Here is a 7,841-nt window from a genome sequence, read left to right on the forward strand (position 1 = left end):
CATCTTAGGTCAGTTAGGATCACCACTGTATTTTAAGATAGTAAAATGTCAGAATAATAGTAGAGAGAATGATTTATTTCAACTTTTCTTTCTTTCTTCATCACATTCCCAGTGGGTCAGAAGTTTACATACACTCAATTAGTATTTGGTAGCATTGTCTTTAAATTGTTTAACTTGAGTCAAACGTTTCAAACGTTAGCCTTCCACAAGTGTCCGAACGAACACACACTGCCCCTCAGTCCGTGTCTGCCCCTCAGTCCGGAGCTCGCCCCTCAGTCCGTGCTGGCCCCTCAGTCCGGAGCTGTCCCCTCAGTCCGGTGCTGCCCCTCAGTCCGGTGCTGCCCTCAGTCCGTGCTGCCCTCAGTCCGTGCTCCCCTCAGTCCGGTGCTGCCCTCAGTCGGCGCCCCTCAGTCCGGTGCTGCCCTCAGTCCGGTGCTGCCCCTCAGTCCGGTGCTGCCCCTCAGTCCGGTGCTGCCCCTCAGTCCGGTGCTGCCCCTCAGTCCGGAGCTGCCCCTCAGTCCGGTGCGCCCCTCAGATCCGTGCTGCCCCTCAGTCCGGTGCTCCCCTCAGTCCGAGCTGCCCTCAGTCCGGAGCTGCCCCTCAGTCCGGTGCTGCCCCTCAGTCCGGAGCTGCCCCTCAGTCCGGTGCTGCCCCTCAGTCCGGAGCTGCCCCTCAGTCCGGTGCTGCCCCTCAGTCCGTGCTGCCCCTCAGTCCGGAGCTGCCCCTCAAGTCCGGTGCTGCCCCTCAGTCCGGTGCTGCCCTCAGTCCGGTGCTGCCCTCAGTCCGGTGCCGCCCCAGTCCGGTGCCGCCCCTTAATCCAGTGGGGTTAATATGGAGGGTGGCCGTTAGGAGGAGGCCACGGAAGCGGGGATTGACTATGGTGGGGTGGGGACAACGTCCAGAGCCAGAGCCACCACCGTGGACAGATGCCCACCCAGACCCTCCCCTATAGGTTCAGGTTTGCGTCCGGAGTCCGCACCTTGGGGGGGGGGGGGGGGGGGGTACTGTCACGTTCCTGACCTTATTTCCTTTATTTTGTCTTTGTTTTAGTATGGTCAGGACGTGAGCTGGGTGGGCAGTCTATGTTATTTGTTTCTATGTTTAGGTTGTCAACTAGCCTGATATGGTTCTCAATCAGGGGAAGGTGTTTTACGTTTCCTCTGATGAGAACCATATTTAAGGTAGGCTGTTCACACTGTTTGTGGGTGATTGTTCCTGTGTCAGTGTTTGTACCACACGAGACTGTTTCGTTTCGTTTCGTTCGTTCGTGTGTTCCGTCTGTTCGTGCGTTCATGTGTTTTGGTTCTCAAGTTCAGGTCTGTTCACGTCATTTGTTATTTGTGGTTTGTTCAAGTGTTTTTTTCGTCTTCGTTTAAATAAACGTGTTTATGTCTTCACAATACGCTGCATTTTGGTCCGATCCTTGCTCCTCCTCAGAAGAGGAGAAAGACGAGCGTTACAGTATCACGGCACCACAGATTACTCCGTGAGAGAGAAAGAGTAAAAGAGAAATAGAGAGAGAGAGAGAACGAGAGAGAGCATAAGACTGTCAGGCCTGTGCTGCCGGGACGTTTTACCGTCAGACTCACTTTTTTCCATTCTTCATTAACTTTCTAGTCCCTCAAGAGGGGCACTCAATTGAATTAAGGACACCAGTCCTTCTGAGGTGCTATTAGCGAAGCGCTCGCCCCCTGCGAGGCCAGATGAAGCTGTTCATATTCATTCTGTTTGTGAATGCTAGCTGCACTTTACAGTACCGGCATCAGAGTAATATTTTGTAATCAGAACATTGCTATTTTTGATGTTGCTGTAATGGTGTGTGTGTGTGTGTGTGTGTGTGTGTGTGTGTGTGTTGTGTGTGTGTGTGTGTGTGTGTGTGTGTGTGTGTGTGTGGTGTGTGTGTGTGTGGTGTGTGTGTCTGTGTCTGTGTATGTGTGTGTGTGGTGATGACACTTCAGTCAGGCACTCACCGTTCAGCTTGGGACTGGGTGTCCCTGCCACTGGCTTGATGGGCTTCTCTGAGAGTTTGGGACCCAGCTATAGGAGACAAAAAAACAGCATTAGTCCCATTATGTCACATCAACTTCCCCATCGGGGACTTACTAATCATGTATTGATGTACATCAGCAACACACATCAAGAGATAATGCAATTTAACTCTTGGGGTCGAATTCTGAGTTCTATTGTCAGTTCCATTTAGAGTTCTGGATGTGGAATTTCTAAATATCTGGATCTGGGTAATCTGGGTAATAAATGCATATGGTGTGTCCTGAATGTAAAAGTCAAGCATGACATCTTGTACAAATGATAGAAAATTCTAATCAAATCAAAGTTGATTTGTCCTCCGGATATTCACAGGATACAGCGAGAGTCTACATAGTACAATGACATGCTTACTTGCAAGCTTCCTCTCATTATGTTTTTGGTAATAAAAGTATAAAAGGTATCTGGTAAGAGAAACAAGACGAAGTGAGAAACCCAGAAATAAGCATGTATGGGGTTATGCGAGTAGGGCGTGTTTCTGTGGCCTCTACATGACAGTGAAGGTAAGTGCCATCGGTGTCCTGTCTGTTCCACTGCACTGGCATGATAGACACTAGAATAGCACAAGATGCTGTCTGCTGCAGTGGTAGCAGAGCAGCCTGCACAGTGGGAACTTCTCCCACAACATTACACATCTGTTAATGTGTGTGTAATTACTCTGTGGCCTGCAGTGCACAGCTGTGCGATGCAGCAGTGGCCAGGAGTGTGTGTGAATATGCTCCATACCATTGCGGCTGCAATCACGGCCTGCGGCACAAGAGAGCCTCTGTACTGTATCAGCATATTGCCATTACAACGCACGCACGCACGCACGCACGCACGCACGCACGCACGCACGCACCACGCACGCACGCACGCACGCACGCACGCACGCACGCACCACGCACGCACGCGCACGCACGCACGCACGCACGCACGCACGCCACGCACGCACGCACGCGCACGCACGCACGCACGCACACACACCACACACACACACACACACACACACGCCACACCGCACACACGCACACGCACACACACACACGGATGGCTAAGGTTAGGATTGGTGGAAAGTTAGGTGGAACTTCACCCTGGAGCCACACAGACACAAACAAACACACTGGACATGTCATGTTCCTGTCCTGTACCTCGACAAATGGGCATCTTCCCGGTCCAGGGTACCGTCGGGACTTGCAGACGCGGGTGTTCCGAGCCCCCGGACAGAAGAAACCCAGCCTGGGCAGGAGTGAGGAGGGTGTAGCCAAACCCTGGCAGGTCCATCCCCATCACCTCCACATGGGCCGGGCTCTCTGGCTGCTTACACGAGTGGGCTGGGAGGGAGGAGAAGGAGGGGGAGAAAAGAAAGGGCGGGAGAGGAGGAACAAATGAAAGAGACTGAGGAAAGGAGAAAGAAAGAGAGAGATGCGCTTTTTCCACATACCAATATGGTTCTTCTCACCTGCACCTCCCCATATCTGTCTGCTATTCTTCTCACCTCCCCATATCTGTCTGCTATTCTTCTCACCTGTACCTGCCCATGTCTGTCTGCTATTCTTCTCACCTGTACCTGCCCATTGTCTGTCTGCTATTCTTCTCACCTGTATCTTCCCATGTCTGTCTGCTTATTTCTCTCACCTGCACCTGCCCATATCTGTCTGCTATTCTTTCTCAACCTCCCATATCTGTCTGCTATTCTTCTCACCTGCCCATATCTGTCTGCTATTCTTCTCACCTGCCCATATCTGTCTGCTATTCTCTCACTATCTGCCCATATCTGCTCTGCTATTCTTCTCACTATCTGCCATATCTGACATTCGATTCTTCTCACCTGCACCTGCCCATATCTGTCTGCTATTCTTCTCACCTGCCCATATCTGTCTGCTATTCTTCTCACCTGCCCATATCTGTCTGCTATTCTTCTCACCTGCCCATATCTGTCTGCTATTCTTCTCACCATCTGCCCATATCTGACTGCTATTCTTCTCACCTGCACCTGCCCATATCTGTCTGCTATTCTTCTCACCTGCCCATATCTGTTCTACAATTATTCTCAATATCTGCCCTAGCTGCAGCCTCCATCAAAGTTCTATTGAAATTTTCTTTTAGTTATTTTGCAAAGTCACTGGCTGGTATACGTCTTTCCTTCATGACTTCACTTTTTGTATTCTGCACTTGCAAGTGACTAGATGTGCTTACACCAAGTCTGCACTGATTCACTGGCTACCCAGAACCTTAGACAAACAGAACACTCTAAACACAAAGACACCTCCTACTGCTGCACGTTGTGTGTGTGAATACAGACTGGTTACTTTCTCCAGGATGGTCTAGTTTGCATCTACACAGTCTACAGAGATGGCCTGGAGTTGTGAGTTGAGCAACCCAGAAAGGGTCAGAATGCACTGATGTGTCTAGTGCAGGCCCTGGGGAATTTTTACTAGGATTAAATGTCAGGAATTGTGAAACTGAGTTTAAATGTATTTGGCTAAGGTGTATGTAAACTTCCGACTTCAAATGTATATATTCCTATTGCTATGAAGCTGTTGCACCTGCAGCGTGTATATTTACCTTTAAGATGCGTGTGATCTTGTTTTATTGCTCTCATACGTTTCTCTTGATGTCAGGTAGTTGGGTATTCTCAATATTATCTCACTATAAGGATGTTGTGATATGTAAGTTTGGAGTTGGGCAATTCTATTGCATTACTAGCTGTTGATAAAATAGTTATTTCTGTCGGCCGAACTGACGGAGGCAAGAAGGCGGATGCACGGGTCTATTGAAAACAGCGCACGCCACGGAGAGACAAGAACCGAGAGGAGGGTGCATAGGCTACACAAAATACTTCCCCTTTAAACAGGGGACGCGGCGGCGGGGGATAGATAGAGAGGGGAGAGGGAAGAGATTTAAAAAAATAAATAAAAGGAAGACAGACAGCGAGGGTGGGAGGGAGAGAGAAATAGAAAAAAAGAAAGATGTCATCCTCTCGTTTGAAAAGCCGAGGCGAAGCTTGGATTGCGGCCGATCAGGGACTGTCTAGCTAGGGACACGATTTTACGCAACACCGAGGCTTTGGAATCCACCACCGCTTTGGCCTCTCGGAGCTATCGAAATAAATGACYCTTCCTCCACGCATTTACAAACAACTGCGGACTTATTATTACTTTTGATATATTTTTCCTTATTTTCAATAACCAAATTTATGCATCGATTTGWGAATATAATTTTTCCTTGGGCTATAATATAAATATACAATGTAAATGCATAATTAAAAGCATGCATCAACCATTTTGTCGCATTTTAGTCATGTTGCATCCTTTCGTCCCACACCATATAACAACATTTTAGTCTAACATCATTACTGTCATATAATATTGTCATATAGCTGACAGCCTTTCAAAATTGATCATTCATCTTCAATAATTTATTTTATTGAATGCACCGCGATTTAAACTTTCACACAGAAATATTCACCTTTTGATATTTGAAACTGCAGAGAGGAACTAGGTAGGCTATTACAGCRGGTGGAGTGATTCATCAGTTGGCCCCAGCCTATGGTTGGTTGGCCCCAAGTCTCAGGGGGATATATAGTTCTAGTTTTGACACCTGGAATAAAAGTATCTGACATCATCGTGCTTCAAAATGGATTCTTCTTGGAGTAATTTTCTGTTTCAGGTAAGTTTGTGTGTGTGTGTCAGAGAAATAAAGATACACATTCTGTTTAGTGTCTCACTCATCAGRGTGCTATGGCTGCAGAAGTGAATGCACTTGGGATCCTGGGATCATACACATGCTTATTATGTTTATGATGTCAAATAAGTCTTAAACTGACAGCTTGTGAACTGTGCCCCTTACAGATTTGTTGTAGTACTGCTTATGAGGGCAAGAGTAAGAGCTTGTGTGTGTGGTGACTGGGGTCAAAGGTGGCATGATCCCCCATTGATGTGTATTTCAGGTAGCCTAGTGGTTAGCGCATTGGGCCAGTAACCGAAAGGTTGCTGGATCGAATCCCCGAGCTGWCCAGGTAAAAATCTGTTGTTCTGCCCCTGAGCAAGGCACTGTTCCCCGGGCRTGGAAGATGTGGATGTTGATTCAGAGGGGTTAAATGCAGAAGACMCATTCAGTTGAATGCATTCAGTTGTACAACTGACTAGGTATCCCACTTTCAAGTCCTCAGCAGCTAATTATTGCTCTCATTTCCCCAGACTCCTCTCTCACAGACTCAGTCTGAGACAGCCCTCCAATCAGAGCTGCTTCCGGACATGACTGGCTCTGCACAGAGCCCCCCTACAGAGCACATAGCCCCTCCCCCATCCACAGTGGACACAGCCGCCCTGAATGAAGAGCCTTTACCTGGTGAGAATGCAGGTCTTGTGTMCCAAAAGGCACCCTATTCCTTATATAGTACACTACCAAAGTGGTGCACTGTGTATGGAATAGGGTGGGGGGTGCCATTTGAGACACAGGATCAGGTATAATTTACTCAATTGATCAATTSTACACAGTCTACAATAATATTAGAATAATAATATATGCCATTTATGAGACACTTTTAACCAAAGCGACACACATACAATTTTGTATGCGTGGTCCCAGYGGAAATCGAATCCTGGCATTCCAAGCTACATGCTCTACTGACTGAGCCACAGARGACCACTATGTTTATTCAATATTATTCCAATTCAATAAACACATATGCAATCCCCAATAAACAACTAGATAGGAGGGGGTATGGAGGGGCAGAGAGGTTTTCTTGTTGTCAAGAGTCACAGCTGCTGCAGACTCAGCRGATGCACCTTGATGTCCTCTCTTTACATATCAAAGCTGAAAACACACACGCACAATCCGATATCTCTTCAGCCCCACCCTGAACCATGGGATTTCTTACCTCAGGAAACAATGTCCTTTTCACACTCCCTGTGTCTGTTGCATATGTTTGACTGACAGAGAGGGAGAGAGGGGTGGAGAAAGAGAAGGTAAAGAGGAAGGAACTTGACAATTTTCTTGGTATTTCATTACTTTAACCAGGGGCACAACTTTGGTTTTAGAAGTGGGGGGGGGGCATAACCTGTGGGGTGGTCTGGGGGTCCTCCCCCATTTTTTTTGCGGGGGCATCTAAAGCTAATTTCCTGCATTTCTACACAATCCAATATGACCCATTCATTATTGGTTTTGGGTGTGTTATGCCAAGGCCAGAGGTGACAACCCACTGGGCGGTCGACCCCCAGGGCCAGGACTGAGCTGTCCAGCAGCTAAAAATTGCCCAAATAGGTATCTCCCCTGACGTGGGGCATGTTTTCAATACAGTCTCATTTTTTGTCATACTGTATTCCATATACGGCATGCAGACCTTATGAAAGTTGCCCAGTATACCATTAATATTGGAATAAATCTAGTGATACATAACTTGACATTTCTGCCATGCATTGTGACATCGTGGATAACCAACCTTCCAATGAATAGCAATGACATGCAGGTGTTTGTACACATGCATATGAACACACTCTCATTCAAATGCACACATGGACACACACACATGTAAATAGATTATTTAATAAAATAGTGCCATACATGCACTCAAATATATTCAGTTGGCTTTGCTGTTATGATTTTTGTGGTCCTTGATTTATTTTGTTTCTTGCATTGTATTTCTGTTTTCCTTTTCTTTCTCTTTTGTTCATTTTGTTGGTTGTAAGGGGGGGGGGGGTTATTATTATTTTTTTTTCTCGGGGGACTGTTGGGGGGGTCTCGGATGGTTGGGGGCAGCTCTTGGGAAACTGAGGGGGGGGGGGGTCTTGGAGGGCTGGTGGCCTGGCGGTTTG

The 7,841-nt window shown here is 47.4% G+C and overlaps 1 pseudogene; it reads left to right on the forward strand.

The window, feature by feature from the left end:
* The first annotated feature begins 4,687 nt into the window (after window positions 1-4,687).
* The window catches only part of LOC111971251 (serine/threonine kinase NLK-like), a 37,400-nt pseudogene continuing 34,246 nt past the window's right edge, over window positions 4,688-7,841 (forward strand).

This window comes from Salvelinus sp. IW2-2015, linkage group LG13 (assembly GCF_002910315.2).
Source record: "Salvelinus sp. IW2-2015 linkage group LG13, ASM291031v2, whole genome shotgun sequence".
In the NCBI taxonomy this organism is placed as follows: domain Eukaryota; kingdom Metazoa; phylum Chordata; class Actinopteri; order Salmoniformes; family Salmonidae; genus Salvelinus; species Salvelinus sp. IW2-2015.